Here is a 27,180-nt window from a genome sequence, read left to right on the forward strand (position 1 = left end):
TTTTCATTTGTTTGTTTCTAAGATAGCTACTATTCTTAGTGGGACTAGAAGCTCCGAGTGGACACTAGATTTCCCGATAATAGCAATAGAGTTTGCGGCGGGAAATTAAGACAGAAGAGTAACCGCCAAAATCACATTAATGAGCTGCAGCAAGGGTGAACAACTTGTTTTAAATTCGAAATCATATATAATCATAGTAAGGTTCACACCACCATGATTTACCATTCCACAAGAAGGATGCCCTGGTTCCAAGACAAGTGTGAGAAGAAAGTTCGTGGTTTCAGGAATTGCCAAAACATTACCGGGAAGCAATCCTCAAGGCGATAAACCCTACTGCAGATAGTCTGCAGAAAGCCACACATCAAGCAACCAAGCACCTTAAATCACCCCGGACACCACGGACCAGGAAGGACCCTTAGATTCCAGAATCAGTAAGGAGGTCGCCATGACACCTGCAATTTAGCAAGTTCATAATGGAGGAAAAGGGTAAAACAGTCACAATTGAAAGCGACGAGGACAAAGAAGTATCTCGCACATATGTTGAAGAAGTAAACACTGGAGAGGATCCCATACAGCTAGTATGATAAGCCAAGTATGTGTTTACAAGCAAGGGGAAGGTGAAGGTAGGTATAAATATGGATGAAGTCGACGGTATACTCATTACCTCGTCTCTTCCAAAAGCAGTTCTGGTGGAAAGCTCGATGGTTGGCCATATTGCGATAATGAAATTTGAAGACTACGACTTGTTAGATACAGTAAAATTTCGCCACTTGGCGACTGATGCACTAATGGAGCAGAGTGTAGAAGGGATGGTGATGACACTACAGCCAAAGGAGTGGCTGCGAAAGGTGGAAAACTTTGGGTTTCTTTGTCTCTTGTCTATTCCTCACTTTCTCTGGCCCCTTATCACAATTTTAGTCATAAGGTAGTTGCTCTGTTTGGTCCATGATGAGATATTATGGGTTGGTAAACCCATCCGCATCACAGCTGAACTTGTTCATTGAGTTTCATAAATTCCCTATGAAGGAAGAGACCCCTGGGAAATTGTTGATAGAAGTGGGGATGTCACAATGATAGACAGCCTAAAAAAGAAGTATAAGCATGAGAAGTGGTAGCAAGGATACATCATTGATAGAATTTCAGATAATGCAGTGCGCTTCGCCACCTAGTTGCTAGGAGGGAAAGTGATGTGGAAATGTCGTGGCACTGAGGTTCTGGCAGTAGTGATTGCACTCGCTGAGGAATGTGTCGCTGGAGAATGGTTCAATTGGTCGTAGTTCCTTTGTGAAGAATTTCTGACCAACTGCCGAGAGGTCTAGGAAGAGGCAAAGACCTTCCACTATGTGTGGCTACTCCTGTCCATTATGTTGGTCACCACTGACTTACCCGAAGACATCCAGTTTCCTGTCTTGGACTAAGATTTTCCAGAAGCTACCAGATATGCTTCCCTTTGGGTGACAAGGGACACTGGATGAATCTGGAACATAAAAATCTTTTGGATACTGATAGAAGCGAATGTGGCCAATGGATTAACACGCAACCCCGCCTATCCAACGACATCTATGAATGCATGAAGCATATTGCTGAATTTAAAGCGGACATCCATTGTATCTACATAAGGGTGCGCAAGGACTTGGCCCATGAATGGACCTCACTCCCCTTTGTTGCCATTGATGATGTTGTTGACATAGTTGTGGATACTTGGCCACCAGCATGGCACAAAATAGAGGCAGTAGAGTGCAACAAGGCCGCTATCCAGAAATAAAACGAGGAAGCTAATCATGACACACAACAAAAATGAAATGAGTAGCTTCCCACGGAGGTTCAGGCAACCCGGGGGGTGGCACAGGTGGTAGCACGAAAGACACCACCAGGAGGGGCTGTGTCAACAATGAACAAAAGTAGTCAGAAGGCACCCACTAAGACGGCCATGGAAGAACCACCATCAACTACCACGAGTGTGCCTTTGAAGCGGCTAGAGCAACTAGAATGGTCAAAGCAACGAAAGAAGGTGAAGGCATCTAAAGTGGATAGCGAAGTGACCACCTTAACCGAGGGTGACCTAAATGACATAGAGAACACCGTTCGGGATGCCACTCAGGATGTAGTCGACAAGGCCATGTCAGAGGCATAGATTATGTTGGGGGAACTTCATACGTAGCTACAAGAACTGGGGATAAGGATCATGCCAATGGGAACCAAAGCTACTATGGGGGTTCCCAATATGACAGCCACTGAACCGTTGCTAAAGGCCCAAATGGCTCATTCCATCGTGATTCCAGCAGGAGTATTGATCACTACAAATACGGAGGACCGAGTTGTGCTAGGATGGCTTACACGACTCAGATTAAATGTGGCTACCCTACTGCGAGAAATTTTTCAACAACTCAAGGACAGCGCCACAATGGAGCTCCGCGCCAGAGAAGGCCGCACCGAAAAAATACTCTGAAACAGAAAATTAATGTACAACAACTACACCTCCAATGGGACAAAGCGGTCATACAAAATCAATAGGTGGAGCAGTTAGTAGTGCAAGACTGCTTGAGGGCCCCTGAGCTAGAGATTGGGGTTGAACTGCCCATTGAGACATGAATACACAAATTTGCTACCGGGTTCCGTCAAGCAAAGGAGAAGGCCACGGAGATTCTGCTGGAGCTCAGTTTGTAGTTCCAGGTTCTACCATCGACACCCCCAGAGATCACTGAAACATCATTACCTTTGGGTGCGTGATGCTCACACATTCAATGAAGGAATGTACCAACCTACTAACCTAGTTGATTGTTACGCTCACCTCCCTCTGGAAGGAGCCAACACTTTAACGATTGGAAACCGAGCCCAAGGAGCTCCAGCAAGCCTACGATGCGATCAAAGGAACCGTACATACCGTGGCTATTACGTAGCACTTGGGCAAGATAAGGGAGGCCCAAGACCTGAAAATTCAAGTCGACGCTAGTAGATAGAAGGAAGTGGTGATTAAAGCCCGTCACCAGCCATGGCTGGATGAGGCATTTGCAGTCTCGGCCACCATAGAGTGCAAGGTAGCACATAAGCGGATTGAATATGCCACCAGAGAGCCAACCGAGAAAGAGACTGATGTGTCAGTGACACGTGTGGAATGGATACAATGAATGATGGAATAGTTTGCTGCCACTACAAGTGAAGCACAGAGACTACTAACCGACCTCCAAACAAAGATTACCACACTAGCTGAGTGACTCGGGACGAGTCACAATGATTGTGTTGTGTCACTTTTGGGTAGCAGAAGCCTCGTGCAATGGTCATGGGGCACAAAGCCCGAAATTTTGGGTAAAGATAAGGTAAAGACTCCATGAGATGCTCGGAGCACGATTTGTAATAAATGGAGTCAAAGGCGTAGTCCACCCAAAAATAATGTAAATGAGTCAGCCCACCCATGGATCATGGAAATGTATAAATAGAGTGAGGCTCTATGGGTAGAGGTAACTTAGTTCTTGGTATGTAATCTTGGATCTTATGTGTAATGGGTTTTTGAGAAGGACAGTTTTGAAGTGTCTGTAAGTTGGAGTTGAGCGTTTAGGTAGTGGATAGAGGCTCTGCAGCTATGTGTGCAAAGGCTTGGAAGAGTCCGTAGCTGTGTGTGCAGACCCCTGCAGCTGAGTGCGTAGGGTGAATCAGGATGTATTGGTGAAGAGGTTGAATAAAGCTTAGTTGGTTCCGAAATTCTATGTTAAATCTGAATTATTGTGGATCTAGCTTTTGTATGTTTACTGTAACTATTTGATCTATGTACATCCTCTTATAAATACATGAATATGTGTCTATTCTAAATACACAAACTAGTTAACTCTGATAACTATTTGCTTAAAGATCAAAATTAGATTGAATACATAAACAATGAAATAATAAGTAGTAAAGATTATTCTCGGTTTGGAATCTATGTGAAACAGAGCAGCGCGAAGCTGTGGAACGGTCTGTGAAAACTCCAGACCACACCTAGACATGCCGAGCGTGCAGAAACCTGGTTTCAGCACCCCCTTTTCTACCTCGGTTGAGAACTAAGTCCACGCTCCATGGGCTGTTGTCGAAAGGCATAGTAGCTGCGGGATTTGTTTGGCTAAATAATTTTTCCAAACCTGGGTCAAGCCTATATAAGCCAACATCCAGTATGTAGGTTATGGGTTTGTGATGCTTTGCTTGATCTGAACCAAGGATGCACCTATGTGGAGGATGATGTATGATGGATCAGGAACTTAAGGCTTGGAATGTCTTATCATTATGTGTTTTGATCATGGATATACTATATCTAAATACTGACGCATGTTTTATTCTGTAAATGTTATGATCTCGGTAGGACTGAATTTTGAAATAGCTGTGAAGTTTTTAAGTTAGTATTTGCAGATCTATACGTGGGTTTTCTTTTATAAAAGCGCATATACATGCTAGTTCACCTCATCATAGCGACGTATATATTATGAAATATGATATCTAAATTTGCAGTTGGTTCTAGTGGATGCTGCAGAGTTCTGGGTTCTTCTCTATGTTCTAGTGACTGTGTTTTGATGACAGGGATTCAGTGATTCAGTTGTTGGGTGATTCAAGGATTGATGATTGAGTATTCAATGATTGGTTAATGCAATGGTTCTATTGTAGTGGTGATTGATTTTGAGCTTCAATGTTGTTGATGGGTCCAGTATGAAAATTGAATGAAACTCGACCTTCAGATTATGGTGTTGTGTTTCAGGAGTATCCAGTATGAAAATTTATGAAACGTGGTACTTGGAGGAAGAGAGAAGGATGTAGCCTTCTGTAGGTGGTTGCCTATGTACTGGTAAACATATTTTCCAGTACAAGAGCCAAGGGGTTGGAGCTCCCTTCCAGTAGTAGCTGGAAAATGAGTGAAGGTTGGAGCCTTCAGTAGGTCGGTGCCTACGTACTAGTAAACATATCAGCTAGTACAAGAGCTAGGGGTTTGTAGCTTCCTTCCAGTAGTAGCTGGAGAAAAAGAGAAGTTTGTATCCTTCTACAGGTGGGCTTCTGCGTACCGGTATGAGTCTGCACTAGTACAAGATTGTAAACAGGTTTTTCTTATATTAAAAAGAAGACAACAACAGGTGGTTTTTGTCCCACATTGGGTTTCCACCTTAAATCTTAGTGTTCATGTGTGTTTGTTATGTGTGATGTTTTGCTCTATATTTACTGCACTTGGCTACTATTTATATGAATAATTAAGTGTTGATGCAATTATTAAAGATCAACATATGATGAATTAACTGAATCTTAAGTTTGCTGGATATATGCTAGTTGCCTTAAATATAGTTGCGTGTACATGCAATTTCCCTTCACTGAAGTAGCGTATATGAATCTGATTATGGAAATAAAGAAGTTTATATTGAATTTCTAATATTGATTCACTCCACCCCCCAGCCCTCTCAGTATTATTTCCAACACATACCAATTCTACTCTCGATGCTTCAGCTCCTGGATGTAAACATGGTGGAACTCCACCTTGAACTTCGTGTACCTAGATAACTATTCAAAGATGGTTGGTGACAACCGTGGATTTCAGTTGATGGCCATATGAATTCTCATCTCCAATAATAGCCTAAAAACATTACTTTCTCAAACCCACGGAACATCCTTGGTGGCCCGTAACGAATAAAACTTCATTGCTTCTGGTAACTTTGTTCCAATCGAAGGAAGCTTTCTGTCTTCTGACAATTCCCATGTGACCATCACAATTGATAGTAATATCCAACAATAATGGAAAGTCTTGCTTTTGTCTCTCAGTAATACATGAGGAAGTCACTACACACGTAGCACGCGCAGTTTAACTGTATGCCCTCCGCGCACTGGGCCACTAACAAAACCACTGATGCTAGCACCTCATTCGTGCAAAACTTTCTCATCATGTTTCTAGTCAAAATTTTGGTGGCCACCTTCCCCTCAGGGTCAGTAATATTGGAAATGGAATACTTGGGGAATTTTTTTACTAGTTTGAACTTGTCGTTAGTCTTCTCGTCAATGTCACACTCGCCCATCTTTCCACCAAATGCCTTTTTCGGATTTATTCCTAAATGAGGGAGTAATGTGATCCTATGGATCAACATATCAATGATTGGTATTGTCTCAGTCAACCACAAGCACCATCATGCTCTAGGCACATCAACTACTTAATTACTATCAAATTTATGGGGGTGCGGTGGTACTGAGGCACCCATAGCAGGTTCAATAATCTTGGCTTGTTTACCCCATGAATCCATTTCATTGGCTCTAGTGTGGTGAGAGCAGAGTCCTTGTAGAACACTCGCTTATGAAGGTATCAATAGCCAAGTGGGGGAAGCACTCAATGTCCCCCAAATCCCAATATTCAAGCTTCAGATGTGTGATGTGAGCCAAGCACAGACCTTCAAAAGTTATAGTTTCTAGTAGTAGGGGTGTGTTAAGGAGGAATTGTCCATCATCTGGGTCCTTTGAGACCTTCGCCTTTCCTTGGTGTGGAGGGATATACTCCGGCAGCTTAGAAATAGGGCCTACCCCCTCAATATCTATGTCTTACGTGCCCTCCTTGACCACAAAGTCTACCACTTTTCCTTTCTCCTGCACGATCAACTTTTATTTCCACTATACCTATATAGCTGCATGTTTCATTAGTGACTCACATACCGACATCATCTTCTTATGATTATCCTTCTTTTGCCTAGGAGACCTCGGGGCCTCAGGAACGGCTGCCGGAACCTCCATACTCACAACCTCAGGGGCAGCTACCTCAAATGCAACAACACCCTAGTACTAGCGGTCTGAGTTGGTGTAGACATGACATTATTAATAAGGTTCTGATTGGACTCACGATACAACTCAAACGCAGGGCTTGCAAGCAAATTATCAAAGATATCACACAATAGACATCACAACTCAGAAATTCTCAGAATGCAAATTGTTTCTTATTGGATGGCCATCTCTAATTCATAGGAAAATTCAAATTTAAACTCAACCATTGCCCCCAAAATTGGTTCATAAATGCAAGATTTGCAGCATATTTCCAAAGATTTCACACCTGGTTTCAGCCTTAAATTCCTCAGATGCTAGCCACTCACTCATATTAACCATCTTCTGGTAGTCAAATCATGAACAGTGACAATAATGATCACTTTTTGGCTGCGTTTCGTGGTCTCTCCTCCTGTAGTGTAGCTCCCTTCGTGCTTCTGCTAATACCATGACACTCTCCTATTCTGCATAGACCCCTCGTTGCGTAGCTCTAAAACCCATGTAGTACCCTCATTTGGTCATCTTTGCATATTGTTGGTGTATGGATTCAATCAGCTACCATTTACCTTTCCAGGAAATGGATCTCCATTTAATTCCACAAGCTTGGCTGCTCCAACATCGTTAATCTCCTTGATCAAATATGGCCCTAGCCAATGCATCTTTAATTTTCCTGGAAACTTATAAAAATTTTTGTCATATAATAAAACTAAATCATTTACCTTGAAGGTATGCAGTTTCATGTGTCGATCATGCCATGACTTTTCACATTCCTTCTGAACTTGTTGATGAAACCCAACCAAGAATCTATCTTCCTCCAACTCTGTCAGCTATGCAAGATGCTCTTCTAAGGCTCTGCGATCCACCATACCTTTGAACACTACTGTGCGTAGACTAGTCACAATGTATTCCATTGACATCACCACTTCTACGCCATAGACCAACCTAAAAGGTATTTGTCTAGTCAACTTGTTACAAGTAGTTCTATAAGCCCATATCATCGCAATCATTCCTCTGCCCATTGTAAACCTTTGTCAGTGCATTCTCCAATATCTTATTAAACACTTCCACTGTTCCACTAGATTGAGGATTATATGGCGTGCTCTTTTGATGATAAACTTAGAACTCTCCAGTCAGTGTGCTTATCGTTTCATTAAGGAAGTGCATACCGCAATCACTCATCAAAATATTCGTGCAACAAAACTTGGTAAAAACATATTCGAATATGAACTTTGTTGTTGTTTCCCCTACAGTCCTTTACAGGTTGTGCCTCTTCCCATCTGGTCAAATACTCAGTGGTGGTGATGATATACTGTGCACCTGTCTTCCTTCCCGGAGGTTGAATCGGTCATAGAAAATCAATTGGCCATTTCTCAAATAGTTGCAATGACACTTGCGGATTCAGAGGTAGCTCATACCTCTGCAATGGCCTGCCCATCTTCTGGCATGCATTGTACACCCTACAATATGCTTTGGAATCCTTATCCAATGTTGTCCACCACAACTTAGCACGTAAAATATTATGTGCTATTGCTTTTCCTACATAATGGCCTCCCATAGCCCCTCCATGAACTTTAGCTAGGATACTGATTCATTGAAAATCAGGCACATAACGTCACAATATTTTGTCTGACCCCATATGATACAAATGATCTACAATAACAAAGAAGTATACTGCGCACATCACTAATTACTTCTTATGTTGACTAGTGTGACCCTCTGGAGCCGTTCCTGTAGTTAGGAAGTGGCTAATGTTTGGAAAATGATTTTCTTCCACACACATCACAAAGAGCTCTAGGTCAGGAAATCCTTCCTCGAAATTAGTAGGCTCCTCTCCTATTTCAATCCGCGATAGATGATCTGGTGCTGCATTCAATTGCCTTAGTTTCACAATGACTTGAAGATCATGCTACTGAAACAGCAGCAGCTACCTGCATATCTTCCCCCCGCCAAAACACACGCTTGTTGAGCAAGTATTTTAATGTATAATGGTCTATATACATCATAAAGTGTCTATCTATCAAGTACTGTCTGAACTTCTGGAGTGCGTATACCATAGCCAACCCTTTGCACTCAATTTTCAAATAATTCTTTTCAACCTTCGACAATTTCCTACTTGCAAATGGTATCAAGTGATCGAATTCTCCTTCACTGGCTCATGTCATTACTCCTCCCAATGCAATACATGACACATCCACATGCAAATGAAATTCCTTCTTCCAATCCAGGAAGACTAAGATCGGTGTGGTGACCATTTTTTCTTTCAATGCATCCAAGCTTCACTAACATTCTTCCTTCCAACAGAATGTAGCATCCTTCTTCAATAGCTTTTCCAATTGTGTCGTAATCTAGGCATAACTCTTGATGAACTTCTTATAGTATCCAGTATGACCCAGTGTTACGCACAATTGTTTAACAATCCTTGGCACCTCCAAATTGATTATAACCATGATCTTAGCTGGGTCTGCCATTAATCCTTATTTGCACACTACATGACCCATCAAGATTCTGAAAGGGATGAAAAATAGAAATTTCTTCAAGTTTAGCATGAGTTTATACCTCCGGCATGTATCTAGCATCAACTATAAACTAGCAACATGGTGCTTTAGGAGCCAGAACACTGTCCAATTATCAAAGTATAGCTCCAGAAACTTGTGAATGAACTCTTTGAACGTCGCAATGACTATGCGCGAAAAGATCACTCGCATAATCTTCAGTCCAAAAGGAATTACAGTATTTTGAAACCATCCCCACAAGGTCATGAAGTTCATCTTACTCATGTCTTCTGGCGTGATATATATTTTATGGTATCTTAAGAACCCATCAGTAAATGAATATGCCTCCTATCTGCCAACATTATCTAGTACCTCATCCGTGAATGGAGTTGGAAAGGGATCATGAATGCAAGCATCGTTCAGCTTCCTCAGATCTACACAAATCCTTACATCATCCTTCTGCTTCTTTTCCTGAATTACCATTAGACTTACCCAACCATAATCCTCCACGGGTTGGATAATACATGCTGCCAACATCTTGTCCAACTTCAAGAGGACCTTTTCATTGTATATATGATTAAGGTGATATGGCCACTACTTCACAGGCTTCACGTCTAGTTTCAATGTTATTTTCATTAATCCTAAATATCCTATTATCCCCTTCAAGTCTGAAAACTTTGCATGGAACAAATCTTGGTACTCATGGAACAAATCAACGACCTTATCCACCATAGCATCACCCTAATAGTCCCCTATCTTTGCAAACTTCGGCTCTGCCTCTATTCCAATGTTCAGTTGTCTAGTTTTCAACAGCGAGATTATATCTGGATTCTCTATCTACGACACCTCAACTTCGCGATGGCCATATTCCTATGGTAAATTAATGTTCCTATAATCCTCCTATTTTTCTTTAGTAGTCACATTGTAGTAGTCCAGTGCATGGCACAACTCGGTGGTCCAGTCAGGTTGAATCAAATCCAAGGGATCTCACGAGAATCTGATGATCACTGCCTTGACCTCCTACAACACTTCACAAATGCACTCGAATCCATCCTCAAAGCTAAATGTCAACAGGAATCCCTGTCTCAAAATATCCCATTCATGCATGCCATGGAAGAGCTTTTTTTCCAAGTACCAATTCATTGGTATTACGTCCAAAGTTTGACAGAACAAATGTGCCCACTGCAGTTATAATTCTACTCCATAAGCATCAATCCATTTTTCTAAGTGATCATGCGGATCACTCCTCCCATCGTATTTCTCTGTCAATCACACCTTTGTGCGACCAAGCTTCACTCTCACCATTCTTCTATATTCGTGCCATCCATCAAAATTATCTTTATGCGTAACCCACCATCTTGCGGGTGTAACGCATAGCGCCAAATCCCAGGGTTGGAAGCGATGCTTATCTTGAACTTCCCTTTCAAATGCATTCAAAAATTTATCAATGTCAATTAAACCATGATAATAAGGCAAGCTTCTTACCTCCAATGATACACAAGGCAGTGACGTAGTCATCATATTACAGCATAGCATAGACACTTCGTGCAATCGATTTTTCCAGTGTTCCAACTAATGATTTGAATCCGGTGTGTAGGAGCTTTCACAATCCCATGCAATACATCCATCAACTGTTAGATTCACCCAATGTTGATCTCACACCGTTATGTTATAAATTTGTTCCAAATCATTGTCACTTTCATAATTGCAGACTGGTTCCATATAGCGCGGTCCTTCTATAGGGTCCAAAGGTACTACTACGTGGATCAATTTTCTTTCAAATGACATCATCTGCTTCTTCAAATTGATCACCCCATTCATGTAAAAAACCTAATCGATCCCAAGGAGCACGGGTTAGGGATTGTTGTCATCGAAAATCTTTATCACTTCCAAATTAGCCAATGCACTCGTGCCTTCAATATCTATTGTCACTCCATGAAATCTTCCCATGGGGATAATATTTTGTTTATTCGCCATCCTCAATTGAGTAGGATACCATTGCAGCGCAGGCCTCCCCATTCTCTTCCATGTTTTTTCAGTAAAAAAATTTCATCTGACCCAAGATCCAAAATAACTTGGTGCATTTCATACTCTCTTATTTCCATAGTGAGCCTCATCTCACACCGCGTTCTTGCCTTATGCTTACCAATTTTCTTGACCATGCATGGTCCCTCAGGACAATTTTCCTTACCAGCACATTTATTGATCAACTGTTGTAATCCTTTTACAACCTTGTTGTCACAGAGAAACTTCATACAAGTCTCCGAAAAGGTAATAAGCATGGATGGGTCCATTTATTAAAACTGATTATCCTAACATCATGAGGTAGAAGCCTCAGCAAAGCTTTTCTTCACTTCCATGAAAGTCTCTTTTGCGCATTCTAGAACAAAGCCAACCTCCTTCTCTAGAGATTTTCCGACCCATTCACCTTCTTCAAGCTACTTTTCCTTATCTTCACTAGTCATCATTCCATTTTGTAGCACAATATTCACATTAGAATCCTCTTCGTGGGGTTCAACCCGCATCATCTGCAGGTTTTGGGTAGGCTGCTAGGATTACATCCCATTTTGGCACATCTTAGCTATTAATACAAGACAGTCTTTTGTCGCATGGTGAAACTAAGTATAGTATCGGCACGATAGGAATGTCGGGTTCATACATTCTCGTCCGTAGTGTCCTGGCCCTCCATAATTGTAGCAAATAACTTGTACCTCACCTCTCTTAGCTCCTCCTCTACCTCGGCTTGGTCTGCACCCCTGAGGCCAAGTTTCTGTCTACATTCGATAAATGGGAATTCTCCCCATCATTAACTCATAACTATGGCAATTGCACTCATCGTGACCTACTAATTTGCAGAAGTTGCAAAAGAGTTGTTGTGGTGTCTATACAAATTTCTGCATTAGGTGACAATTGTATGTCACATTTTTTCTAGCTAACTGACACATAGCACACCAAAACACGGGTCCTATACTTGGCACTGCTTGTACTTCCAGACTCAAAGGCATCGAACCTCCTCCTACAACGTAATTAGTGAAGACAGGGAAACAATCTTTATCATGCCCCTGACTTTTACATTTTAAACACCAAACTTCTTCATGCACCTCAGGCCGAGCCACTCTATCCTTCTTTAGACTTTGGAACTCTAGGAAGAGATTATGCAAATTTGCATGAATCTACTCTACTCCCAAAGAAACATATTGAATTGGTGTCTCATGCAATTTCATCACAATCTCTGAGGCTTTCGCCTGGGTCCCAATATTTTTTTGTGATAAAGAAACCATTAAATGAGGCAAGAGGGAAGCCACAAACCATTCATGGTGCTGCCCATAAATAAGATTCATGTTAGCTTCACGGATCTTGCATTTAAATCTCTGATCTAATTCCCAGGGTGTCTCACTATGCTTCATCATGATTTCCTTGAATCCAACTATTGCTTGTGCTTCAGACTTGGGCCTCCTGAATTCCTTATTCAATGCAATCGGAATGTCTGCCAACACAGCTATCGGGTTATCGGTGAAATACTTAATGTACCACGTTAGTGGTAACCAACATTAAGTTCTTCATCTGATCATCTATAATGTACTGAGCTTGCCACAATACCTTCGCAACGAACCAAAACTAGTCTAGGTCCTCATTTACCAAGCCCTTAAAAATAGGCAACTTCACTGTATTATCCATATTGAACGGTGGTGGAGGTGGTGGAGGTGGTGGCAGTGTGGGCGAAGGTGTGTACAATGGAGGTGAATATGGAGGTGGTGGGATAGTGTTGGGTCACTATAATACTAGTGATTACCCCATTACTATTGTAGTTATACCCCTTATTAATATTGTTGTGCCCCTATTGCCCCCATATTGTTATTACTATGCCCCATAGAATCCCTCTATTGTTATTTTTGTGGCTTTATATTATTGTTAGGTCGGCTGGATTATATTGTGACTCCTTAGACTCCTATATATAGAAAGGAGGTTTTGTCATTTGAATCATCAAAGAATTGTTCATTTATGTAATTTAAAGGAGATTTCCCCCTCGAAGAGGCTGAATTCTAAGGCGTTGATCTCTCTTTTCTATCTTTTCTTGAGCTGGTTTCTTAACATTTGGTATCAGAGCTTTGGATTCTAGGGTTTCACTGCTCCAAACAGGTCATCGTGGAATTTTCGCTATAACGTTTTTTCTGTGACGTTTCAGAAGTTGCAAAAAAAACCCATTTGAGAAGAAATCACTTTCAACCTTAGGTCTGAATTTCAGAGCTCTTCATGCTATATTTGTGGAGATATGATCTGAGGCAATTGGTCTTTTTGAAGACTCCCGAATTACATTCCAAACAGGTCACCAGGGGAAACTCGTCATAACTTTCTCTCTCGGGATCGGATTGAAATTTCGTAAGAAGGTACAGAAATAGGATGGAGTATAGTTTCTTTTATGCATTTTTCAGATCCAAAGGTTGAAACAGTGACTCGTGGCACATTGTACAAGTTCGCTATACTAAACTAGTCTATAATCAAGTCACTGTGGTAGATTTCGTATAACTCTTCCTTGGAGAATCCAATTTGGGTCAGACTTGTGGCATTGGAGAGAGGATACAGAGGGATACTACAGGTAACAGATTCAGAACTAGATGATCAAAAAGTACAGGGATACATCAGAGGCAATATCGAGCTCCTACAAAGTGAAAAAAGGTGTGTAGATTTTCTTAAATTTTTTCTTAAGATTGGTTTGAAAAATTATTTTGAAGGAATTAAAAGGCTATAATAGAGCATTATTATCGGTAACCGATGCCCCGAGGAAAGAAAATGCAAACACCTATTAAGGAACCTGAAAGCTCTGCCATGACTCATGAAGAAGAAGAAGAAATGTTATATGATATAACAAAATTACAAGAACAAGTGCAACAAGTGTCACTTGCACAAAAAGCAACAGAATCTCAGATGTATTGTTTAAGGAAAGAGGTAGAAGCTAAGATGAATGGTTTAAAGAAAGGCGTAGAAGCTAATATGGATGGCATGGAAGCTATGGTGAATGGCATGGATGCTAAAATTGATGGCATGGATGATAAGATGGAAGAATTGAAGATAAATATGAATAAGTTGCTACAAGAAATGGTCACTAAGGGTGAAAGGGTACTTAAGGAAACTCAGGATGAGAACAAAAGAAATGTTAGTCATGATTCCATAGACTCTAATTTTGGATTGAAGACTCACCATGTTCCAAAAATCGATATGAGGAAGTTTGATGGCAAGGATCCCGCCAAATGGATATTACAGATGGAGCAATTCTTCAATCTCAATAATGTGCAAAACGCACAAAAGGTACGTATGGCAACTTTATATTTGGAACCAAATCAATTTGTATGGTATAAATTTCTTTTCTCTCGTAAACAATTTATCACTTGGGCAATTTTTACGGGAGAATTGATAGCACATTATGAGGATACAAAAAGCAACACCTTTTTTAGCCAATTGATAATTCTCAAACAAAAGGGTTCAATAATGGAGCACATTGAGGAGTTCCAAAAATTGAACATAAGGGTAAAAGATATTCCAGAGGAGCATAGGATTGATGTGTTCATAGGGTCTTTAAAGGATAATATCCAACATGATGTTCGCCTTTGGGAACCTCATTCATTAGAGAAATCATTCAGGTTAGCAAGAAAAATGGAAAGAAAAATTATGGCAACCAGGAAGCATAACACTCACAACTATAAAGATGGAAGTGTTGTTGCCCCTAGTCTTCCACAACCTATAAGGTTGACACCAGAACAATTGGAAGAAAAAAGAGCAAAAGGGCTTTGTTACAGTTGTGATAGAAAATAGACTAAAGGTCATAAGTGTGCTGAGAAGAAATTATTCTACATAGATTGTGAAGAGGAAGAAGAAAAGGAGAAAGAAAGGTCAAAAGAAGGGGATATACTCCAGGAACAAAGCCTAGATGAAGAACAAATAAATCCGACCATATCTTGTAATGCATTGGTAGGAATTACCACTCCTCAAACCATCAAGATAGAAGGACAAATCAAGAAGAAAAAGGTAATAGTGTTGATTGATTCAGGAAGCACCCACAATTTTATTCATTGTAAGGTAGCAAAAGAATTGAATTTCTTTCTATATCCAACGCTAGAGTGTCAAGTGATGATTCCAAATGGAGGAACAATAAATTTCTCTGGAAAGTGCATAATATCAAGCTATCAATGGGAGAATATGTATTGACTATCTCAATGCTTTACATTCCAATGGGAGGTGATGATGTTGTACTAGGAGTCCAATGGCTACAATCCTTGGGTACAATAGCTTTTAATTTTCAAGAACTTTTCATCAAATTTTCTACAGAAGGAAAGGAAGTTGAATTAAGGGGTATTGCAGGGAAACCAGGAAAGATAATCAGCTCTAATGGTATGACAAAGCTTCTAAAAAAGGAGCAAAGAGGTGTAATTGTACAATTATGTTTGCTAGATGTTTCCACATCGGAATCATCTATTTCTCCAAATCTCCAAAAATTCCTGGACAATCATTCCAAGGTATTTGAGACTCCGAAAGGTCTCCCACATATGCGTGATCATGATCATGCTATTCATCTGATTCCAGGATGTTTTCCTCCAAACATCAGGCTGTACAGATATCCCTATGTCCAAAAGAGTGAAATTGAACATATGGTTGCAGAAATGTTAGAGGCTGGTATAATTCAACGGAGTCAAAGTTCTTTCTCTGCTGTAGTAGTATTCGTGCACAAGAAGGATGGATCATGGCGCATCTGTCCAGATTATAGGGAGCTCAACAAGATCACAATTAAAGATAAGTTCCCCATTCCTGTCATTGATGAATTACTGGATGAATTGCATGGATCAATTTACTTCACCAACTTGGATCTTCGTTCAAGATATCATCAAATCAAAATGAAGATTGAATACATTCTAAAAACAACATTTAGAACTCATGAGGGTCATTATGAATTTTTGGTCATGCCTTTTGGCCTTACCATTGCACCTTCAACATTTCGAAGTTTGATGAATTCAATTTTAAAACCATTCCTTAGAAAATTTGTGTTAGTATTTTTTGACGATATACTAATCTACAACAAGTCTTGGAAGGATCATGTTGAACATGTTGATAGGGTGCTACAACTATTGGAGGAGAAACAATTATATGCAAAAAGGTCCAAATGTTTCTTTGGAGTCTAGGAGGTGGAATATCTGGGTCATATTGTATCTCATGAAGGAGTTAAGGTAGACCCTAGCAAAATTAAAGCCATTAAGGAATGGAAAATACCCACATCCATAAAGCATCTGCGAGGATTTCTCGGGTTGACAGGGTATTATTGCAAGTTTGTTAAAAATCATGGGAGAATAGCAACACCTCTAACAACATTATTGAAGAAAGATGCATTTTCATGGACTCCGGAAGCAACAAAGGCCTTTGAACATCTTAAAGAGGCAATGTGCCAAGCACCGGTCTTAACCACACCGGACTTCACAAAAACCTTTATTGTGAAATGTGATGCTTCAGGAAATGGAATTGGTGCTGTTTTAATGCAAGATGAAAGACCCATTGCTTTTGAAAGTCGTCCAATCAAGGGAAAGTTTTTAAGCAAAGCTATTTATGAGAAGGAAATGTTGGCAATACTCCATGCACTTAAGAAATGGTGACCCTACCTAATGGGAAGACACTTCAAGGTAAAAACGGATCATGATAGCCTTAAATACTTTTTAGAACAAAGATTATCCTCTGAAGAGAAACAAAAGTGGGTCACTAAGATGTTGAGTTATGACTTTGAAATCATCTACAAATAAGGGAATCAAAATGTGGTGGCAGATGCACTCTCAAGAAAGGATGAGGATGTGGAAGCATTGTTGTGCGCCATTTTTATCATCCTACGAGATTGGATAAATGAAGCAAGGGAGGAATGGAAGAAGGACGAAGAAGTGTGGGAACTTATTCGAAAGTTACAACAAGATTCCAGTATGTTTGATAAATTTAGCTGGAAAAATGATTTGTTATGGTACAAAGATCGCTTATACCTCTGTAAGAATTCCCAGCTAAAACAAAAGATTCTTATGGAATTGGACACTTCTCCCTTAGGAGGGCACTCAAGATTTTTAAAAACTTACCACAGGGTTAAGAAGGAATTTTTTTGGGATGGCCTTAAATCAGATATTCAAAAGTTTGTGGCGGAATGTTTGGTTTGCCAAAAAAATAAAGTTGAAACAATTAAGACACTGGGTCTATTACAACCTTTATCCATTCCAAGCCAATGTTGGGAGGAGGTTTCAATGGATTTTATCACAGGTTTACCCAAGTCTGAGGGAAAGAGTGTCATCATGGTGGTAGTTGATATACTTACCAAGTATGCACACTTTTGTGCATTATCACAACCATTTAAAGCCGGTATAGTTTCTACTGCATTTATGGAAACAATTCAAAAGATACATGGAAACCCAAAGATTATTGTAAGTGACAGAGATCCCATTTTCACTGGAAGTTTTTGGACAGAATTATTTTCTTGTCTTGGTACTCAATTAGCTCATAGCTCACCTTATCATCCTCAATCTGATGGGCAAACTAAGAAGGTAAACAAATGGTTGGAAGGATATCTTCGTCGCTTTGTATCTGATAAACAGACACAATGGTGCAAATGGATTCCTTTGGCTGAATGGTGGTATAACACTTCCTTCCATACAACAACAAAAATGACCCCATTTATGCCACTTTATGGGTATCAAACACCATCCATCACATCATATTTAAGAGAAAATTCTAAGGTTCAGGCAGTGGAACATCACATCGAACATCAACAACAAGTCCTCCAACTCTTAAAGGGTAACCTCGTGTTGGCACAGAATAAAATGAAACAACAGGCAGATCAACATCGCACTGAAAGAAGTTTTTATGTAGGTGATTGGGTATTCCTACGGCTACAACCATATCAGAAAATGTCCCTCAAGCAAGCTAAGAAGGATAATAAATTATCACCGAAGTATTATGGTTCGTACAAGTTGTTGCAAAAGATTGGTACTATGGCATACAAATTGGAGCTTCCTACATCTTCTCGATTGCACCCAGTTTTCCATGTTTCATGTTTAAAGAAGGTTATATGTGACAAGCTCCCAGTTCAAACAATATTGCCAGAGTTTGACGAGGAAGGAAAAATTATATTGGAACCAGAAGCAGTCACAGAAACAAGAACTCGACAACTACAAAATCAATCAATTTCAGAGTATCTTATCAAGTGGAAGAACTTATTCGCTGAAGATTCCACATGGGAGGATGAGAATTTTATGCAGAAGTATCTAGAACTACTCAAGTGTTGAGGACAACACTTTTTTGAAGGAGAGGAGCATGTTGGGTCCCTATAATACTAGTGATTACCCCATTACTATTGTAGTTATACCCCTTATTAATATTGTTGTGCCCCTATTGGCCACATATTGTTATTACTATGCTCCATAGAATCCCTCTATTGTTATTTTGTGGCTTTATATTATTGTTAGGTCAGCTGGATTATATTGTGACTCCCTAGACTCCTATATATAGAAAGGAGGTTTTGTCATTTGAATCATCAAAGCATTGTTCATTTATGTAATGTAAAGGAGGTTTCCCCCTCGAAGAGGCTGAATTCTAAGGCGTTGATCTATCTTTTCTATCTTTTCTTGAGCTGGTTTCCTAATAGATAGATGGGGTATTCGCGAGAACCCTTGCCTTATTAACTGGACAATGCTCTATGGTGAAGCCTATGTAGCTTCTTTGTCATCACTCAGAGGAGGCTTAATGAGTAGGCTATATTCAAGACCTGTTCTCCTCCTATCCCTAAGTAACTTTCCACTTCACATACCTCGAAAAATCAAGGTAATTGCATAACACGCTTTTCACACAAGATCATTTTAATCCAAGTATTCATATCTCAAATACTTACCTCGCGGTCCTTTGAAGAAGCGCCACTCTTCTTTACTATAGCTGACTGAGGTATCAAATGCAAACTCTGTCAGAAACTCTTCGAGGACACAATCAAGCCGATGACCGACAACGTGCGCAATATTGTCTTCAGAGGCTTCCAATCTTCTCACCAACTCCTAGGTCCACACTATTAGACCGTCAAGAATCCAGCTTCCTTTTATGTTTGCTAGTTTAGTGATCCACTCATATAATTCAACCAAAAGGAACCAAATAAAACTTCATGTATTCCCTGTGTACAAATACCTCTCCAACCACTGTTATTTCATCAATCACGAATCTATGTTATCTTGCTCCGCGAATTCATGGAACTTCCTATCCAACCAATCATCAATTTTCTTCTTAGTTGGATTCCAGTGATGTGACAACACACATCTCTTTATGCAGATCCTAGTCCCAGCAATGGAACTATTTTTTGTCTTAGTGGATCCTGACGCATGTTTAGAGTTAAGTTTCCCAAATAAATCCCTAAACTACTCGCCCTTTCGGTATCAATCCATAGAGCGCAGACTGAAGTCTGACCTGAAGTAGTATGTGGGTATGATGGAACCAAGTTTCTGCTCCCAGAGATGAGCGCGATGTCATTTTATACCATAAACATACGTCCGCTTAAATCGATTACCCTAAATAGGTGAATCAACTACTTACGCACCTTTGTAATTACTCTTAGTTTTGTATTTACCCAGATCGTCCTAAGTATCAAATATCTTTAACATGCATTAAGATATTCTTCGTGTAAACAAATATTAGTACATTTGTTCATATAACAATGTAAACCATCAAAAATTGCATAGTAGTACAATATTAAATCATAAACCCATAATTCAAAATAACATAAAATCATTCATTCATAACAAGATTAAATGGACAAAACACAAATATTTCCATAATAATCTCTTTTTTAATACTTTAGTTCTGCTTACAGACTCAAGACTACCCTGTGCACTAAGCTCCAGACTCCACTCTAGGCCTCTGTTGACTCAGCTGCAGAGCTTGTCTTCTACTCTATGACTCTTTGCTCTTCACTTTTTAATGACCCATTACATTCATTGATCTCTTCATTACTATTCCTTAGACTCTCTAAGACTCTCCTTTTTATACAATCCCATGGTCCACGGACCATGGGTAGATCTATTAAGGCTGATACAACTTACATAAAAGAAGGGAAAATCCCTTGATGACACTTACTATCTACGTGATCTGTGACCATAGCTTGCAGAGACTTTCCACTTTACATAACATAAGCTTGGGCTTTCTGCCCCAAAACTTGGGCTTTTCGCCCAAAATTTACCCTAGGGGAACTTGTACTAACTCCTTGCATTAAACATGGCAGTGATCTGAAACCATCAGAAATGAATTATCTATTTTATGCACAAAGTATACTTAGAGAAAATAATGTGGTTTATAACACTTTTGTTGGCATATATATAGTAACATAGATTAACTACAAGTATACTCCTAAGATGCTTGCTATTAGCAACAATGCTGCAATAGATATTCTATGCCTCATTAAGCTTTATACAACTTTTAAGGGACTCTGTTGTCACTAGTAATTATTAATGCCTTCACATAGAATAGATTAATATGCTAACCCTATTCTCTAGTTTTGGACCTCTGTGAGTACAGTGCCACTGTTGGTATACAACAAATTACATTGATGTTACTAATACCTATTAAGGCTTGTGCATGGAGCATGTTACCTGCTTGGAGCTACTATATAGTTGTCTTATTTCATCCATGGTAGTAATTCTAGATGCTATATCTCTGTAGCCTTAGATTTCTATAATATTTAACATAGCCAAGTAGGATGTTCCAGATTCGAGTGAAGTTATTTGAGAAACTGACATGCATTGTCTCAAACTGAGTCTACATAAATTTAGTATGGTTGATCTTTAGAATTTATTATCGTAATTGGTTCAACCTTGAAGAATGACTTGATTAATCATTGTGTGTTGATTTTAACCAAGAGTATGTAAGTGCAATATGTAAGAGTAATAGTAATTCTAAGACCTGTGTAGAAATTTGTTAACTTCTTCTTGGACATTGTTGCTTATGGTGATCATCACACCACAAGATGGATTTAATATGAGCCATTTAATTTTATTGCCTCATTGAGTAGGATATGTTGATATGGTCTCCAATGGATTAATATAATCCATCGCTTAATGGTGTATGTAGATCCACTAGTGTTCCCTAGATATTTCTAGTGATGTTATCACATAGTAAGGTAATACTATTTGTGTTTGTAGGCCCCAGATAAGCATTTTTGATATACAAGCAATAGAGTAGCACAAGTCAACAAAATTTGTGGACACCCATTACAATAGGGGTGAACAGATCAAAAGGATGGTTGAAGCCTCAGAATATATATTTTTTAATTGGTGTTTGCACATCCTTCCATTGCACCATATTTATAAACATTTAATGCCTTACTTACACCTCTGTAATATGGTACTGTAATTGACCTTATGCCAAAGTATATCATTAGAGGTTTGAATTATACCCTATTTCTAGAAACAAGTCTGAAAATGCAATATTTGTGCAAGGGATCGAGACTTTCAAAAGGTGGTCCTGTCAGCTACACTTCAATGGAATCTAAGGATACGTGGATAATATGCTCATCTTTATCCTATAATAAATTAAGGAGAAGGCATCAGTAGGTGTTGGCTCTAGAATCATTATGGTAGGAATGAGTTTGCAATGACATAGTCAAGTAATTCCCCATGGAATTTTCATAGGAGGTACTATAGGTAAACCCTAATTCCTATAGGCACATGTGGCAGGAAGTTAGCCTTTATGAGATTCATATCTCATGTTTTTGTAGTGTCATATATTGCAAACTTATCTCCACTAGGGGGGACTCTAGTTGTTGTGACTCTCTGGTAGCATAAAAGGCCATGGATAGTAACTCTATTACTTTAGAACAATATTAGCTCTTTATAGGCCATATTTTGTAGCAGAAAAACGATGCATTTTCTATGAGGATTAGACCTATAGCATGACTAGGAGACATGTAACAACAACAATTTACTAGGACAACATTAAATTCAGCACAAAGGAGACTAGAGGGATATGATGACGTGGCTATAATTTGCAGATCAATTTGTGGAGAGATCCTATAAATTTTCTCATCATCAAAACAATAGATGAGAGGTGTGATTTTAGATCCACAAAAGCATGCTTTTAGGTCCATAGCTCTAACTAGGAAGTAAAGGGTTATCATGGTTGACAAAAAAAATAAAAAATTATTATATAATAAATAAATAATGATAAAGGGGCTTGCTACAACCTAAATTTGGGTGTGATACTATTTCAATTAATTATTAGATGATCATGGTGGTTCATACATTCTAAGCTAAATTCTATGCCTCTTCATAGGGTATTATTAGAGATAATTGAGGGAAGACCTCTTTGGCTCAAGAGTGAAGGATGGATTTTGACTTCAACATCGATCCATCAACCATATCCCCAAGCTTTATGCCATCATGGAGGAGGGGAGACATTTCTTTTCAAATAATTCTTCTAGGTTTTTCAAAGTTTCCTGATGTTATCTTGAGAGAGGCATTGTTCCATGGATGACATTGGAATTTCAAAGATTTTGTTTACTACTATTATATGTCTATTAGTTTGTTTTTGGGTCCCTATAAATAATGAGTGGATTGTCTAGTATTATCAAGAAGAGCATTGGGGTGGGGCATGACCATCATCTCTCGCCCACACTGTTCAAGATATATATCAATCAACAAGATTCTTTTTTGTAGGAGCATATTCAAACCTTGCCTCTTTCAACATGTCTTGGTCTCCATTCTCCTCGTATTGATGATGCGGCCATCTTGGCATCTATGTTGGAGGGTATTCAAAGGATCAACCTTAGGAAAATTATGGTTTATGATATTTAATGGCTTGAATAATGTCCTATTAGATTATGATTTTCCATTTCTCGTAAGTGGAGATTAAGATCACCATAACTTATACCTACCTTGGTGTTTGATTTTTCAAACTCTCAATTTGGATTGTGATTGGTTCTCTAGCCTCAGATCGATAAGAGATATGGTTCCCTTTCCCTTTTTCAGGATTATTGCTTTAAACACCATTTCTAGGACATTTTTCCAAAGATGGACCTTTTGGATAAATTCATCAAGTCCACGACTTTTTAGAGTTTTCACATTTGGAGTCCTAGTTTGTTAGAGGATTATTAAACTAGAGAGAGAGGGTTTAAGCTAATTATAGAAGGCAAAAGGATGGTTCCTAGCATATTATTCACTAAAAAATTGCAACACACCCCTTTTTATTTTTAATATTATTATTATTGAATCCTATCTACATCAGCCTATGGTGCAACTTAAGTCATATATTTTGTGTTGTTTTTCATTTAGTTATTTCCTATACATCTTATTTCTATCTATTGTGGACATATCTATATGAAGAATTTCATTGTCAATCAAGCACTCTTTTTATAGCTTCACAAATCCCCTACTATTACAAATAAAAATCTATTAAAAGAGTTATCGGTTGCCAAAATAGCATTTTAAGTTAGGCTATCCACAAATTTGAAATGTAATTGATTAAAGGTTTGTTGTTTCCCTTATGGTGGCATGAATGTTGGTTGAGAAGAGAAAAAAAATAAAAGTATTTAACAAAATCCCCATATTAAAATGGGAAAAACTAATGGAACATTGGTATGTGTACCTAAGCTTTTGGAACATGTTCTATATGGGGACTCCATTTTGAGGACTAGGGTATGTACTAGGTGTGGTCCATATGTACCTTTTTACCTCCAAAACATGCAAGTAAATTGTTACCTTCTCTTGGTGGGTATTAGATAGTAAATTCTATTTCCTTTTGTAAAGAATAAATGGAAAAAAATAGTTTTGTTGTTGTTAGATGTGAATTGTATTTATTATGGTAAGCATTAACCTAACTAAAGAAACTTGTGATATTTGGTTAATTCTTTGTGTAGGCATCCATTGCCTGTTTTACTGGCATCATCAGTACGTCAAGTCCTTTATATCAATGTGCAAGTTATATTGTGCGATGGTCAAATTTTTTACAACTTGAAGTTTTAGAATAACTCTTTCGGTCTTGCAGCTACTGGACCTCTACATGTGTATTTCATAAAATGTGAAAATAGTTAAAATATTAGTTCTATTTACTGTAAATATTGCTAGTTTAATAGGATGTCGATGAATATCTATTTTGATTCCTTTTTCTAAGTTTCATTCCTCGTAAATTAGGTGCCACCATTGCAGCCTTGGAGCTCAGCACACACACTGCTACCAATGGTATTGTTTCAAAACATATCTCATGGACTAGGAAACGCTCTTTTCACATGGAAGTAAAAAGTAATAAACAACATGTTTGGTATTTTAATGATAATATTCCATTTGAATTTTTCTTCATTGAGGATGGCAGGATGGAGCGTGCAACATTTCTGGAGGTAATAATTAATGCTAGCATCTAGATTCTAATCTTTGGAAGTTTTCTTCATTAAGGATAGCATGATGGAGCATACAATGTTTGTGGAGGTAATGATGAATGCTAGGATCTAAATTTTATGGTTTTGTATTGATTTTCTATTCTTTAAGACTTGTGTTAAATTGTGATGTATTTTTAAGTTGATACCAAGAATTTTAGTTCTATGATACTTGTGACATTCTCCTAAATTTTTTTTATTTAATTCTATTTTTAGGGTTTAAAATTTTGTTAAATGGAATTAAATGACCTAATCGGTGGACATTCATATAATTTATTTCCTCCTAAGGAATGTAGTGGGTTATGCTAGAGATTTCATATTAGAATTTGCAATCTAATAAGATATCTACTGTAAACACAATCTGTAGCAAAATTATAGGTTTCAAAGAAAAAATTCATGAGAGAAAGTAAGCTTGGTAAAGGATATCATCAACAAGTTAGGAGTATGCCCTACTCATGTTTTCTTGTGTAAAACCATTTTTCATTTGAATTACTAGAAATAACAATGACAGAAACCTGACATAAAGAAAATATGCATATATGACCAAAAATTGCCTACAACAAAGTGTAATGTAACCAAGGATTAAGTGCATTAATAATGATTAATCATGGGTTATTCTAGGACACAACCCCCATCCACCTTCCACTTACTCGGGAGCATAATTCTGAATATAGGAAGATGTCATATTGTTTGAAGACTTCATGTCCTAGCCAAGTAAGAAGAGGATGTTTCTATCATAACTTCTTTCTCAAGGAAATACCAATTAATATAAATGATAGTAATGTGGCCAAGCACAAGAATACTATAAGCTAGTATTAAAAAACCAAAATAGATAGACAACATGTAGGAGTTTCACTCATGCTACTGATTCTAGAAAGGGAATGTTAAAGTACTTACCTAGATTATGTTTCTTTTTCTCCTAGTACTCTAGCATGACTAAATTGAATCGCGAAAGGTATGAAAATCATGGATATAATTATCTCTACACAATATCATTCACCTCACTGGGTTTCCCATTCCATTTGGGAACATAAGTTTGAGAGATAGGAAATATGTATCTACTGGAAAGCTTTGTCTTATTTAACAGTACGGTGATCTTTCCAGACTAAACACATGCAATCATTCTTAAGATATTTAAATGAATTTTGGCTTCCTACGTGACTAAACACACATAATCGATTTAAAATATTCAAATTAATTTGGGCTTATTAGGTACATTTATTTTCATTAATTCAATCATAATTTTGTAGTTATTCCTGCCTCTAGATAAACAGAGACAATTCTTAACAACTTTGATTCTCCTTCATCTTATGCTTGTGCTTAATTATGATATGTGTGTGTGTGTGGTGGGTGTGATAAACCAATTGAAGTGATAAGCAGAAATAAACTAACCACTCCATTGATTGATATATTATACTTGTATTTTCCATAGTCTATGTCGTTTGGATGGAAAGATGTTTAGTATTTTGTGGCCTAAGGGGATTTTATTGCATATATAGAGTGTGCTCAATATGGTGAAAATATTAAGGAATGTTCCTCTACAATTTATGTGTAATGTTGTGCTATTTGTTCCACCTTTAACACCATTCAAGTACCTTAAGGTTCCCATGAAATGTTTCTCTGCACTGTTAATAATTTTGGCTTAGACTCTAACATCTATCATTCATTTCTAAGTGCCCCTATTTATCTGGTTGGGAACCAGTGATAATATCATGCGTTGTAACAAGTGTAAACAGACTTGTAGCTTAATGATATTATGCCTTAGTCAAAATGTAGAATTATGAGCTCAATACATATCAGTGGAGTTATTCATAGTAGCAATCTGGTTTTGTCCTTCATCATTCTCGTAACACCACTATAATATATTCCTTCAAGTATATATCGTATATTGAGGTACTTAAGCAGTAATATATGTATAGTGTATGATTGAACTACTTCACTCTGTTGATACCCTGCATGTTCTTAGTATTTGGAGTACCATGCCAAGTGGCCAAGTCTGCACCCTTAAGTATTCAATCTTCTTGTAATCCCTGTTCTATGCTGGAAATAAATATATGCAGCGAGTGGTTCATGGGGGTCAAAATATTGCATTATATTGAGAGTGTTCATAGCAAATATTTCAGGCTTGTAGATCCTCTACTACCATCTAACCAAATCTAGGTTAATTGTTGTGCAAAATAGTATCCAAACTGAATAACGAATATGGGTTAGGGGTATTTATTCATACCCTATAGAAGCTAATTGTGTGTGAGGTGTGTGAATGAAAGGTTGTGATTTCTGCAATGATTCTTCTAGATAGTTTGTTTGGGAATAAATTTGGTCCATATATAAGAGGTACTCCTCGACTAGTTGGAGAATTTGTTGAAATTGATCGTCTGTAGACTATAGTTGAACCCTCAAAACATGGCATAATTTTCTTGTTTTGTTAATAATAGATTTGTTGAATGAGGTGGCATGCTTCAGTTTTCTAGTCACATGGACTTCACATTATGTATATGTATATATATATATATATATATATATATATATATA

This window comes from Pinus tabuliformis, chromosome X, assembly GCF_031772625.1.
Source record: "Pinus tabuliformis cultivar Carrire ecotype Pingquan chromosome X, CPIR1, whole genome shotgun sequence".
Classification (NCBI taxonomy): Eukaryota; Viridiplantae; Streptophyta; class Pinopsida; order Pinales; family Pinaceae; genus Pinus; species Pinus tabuliformis.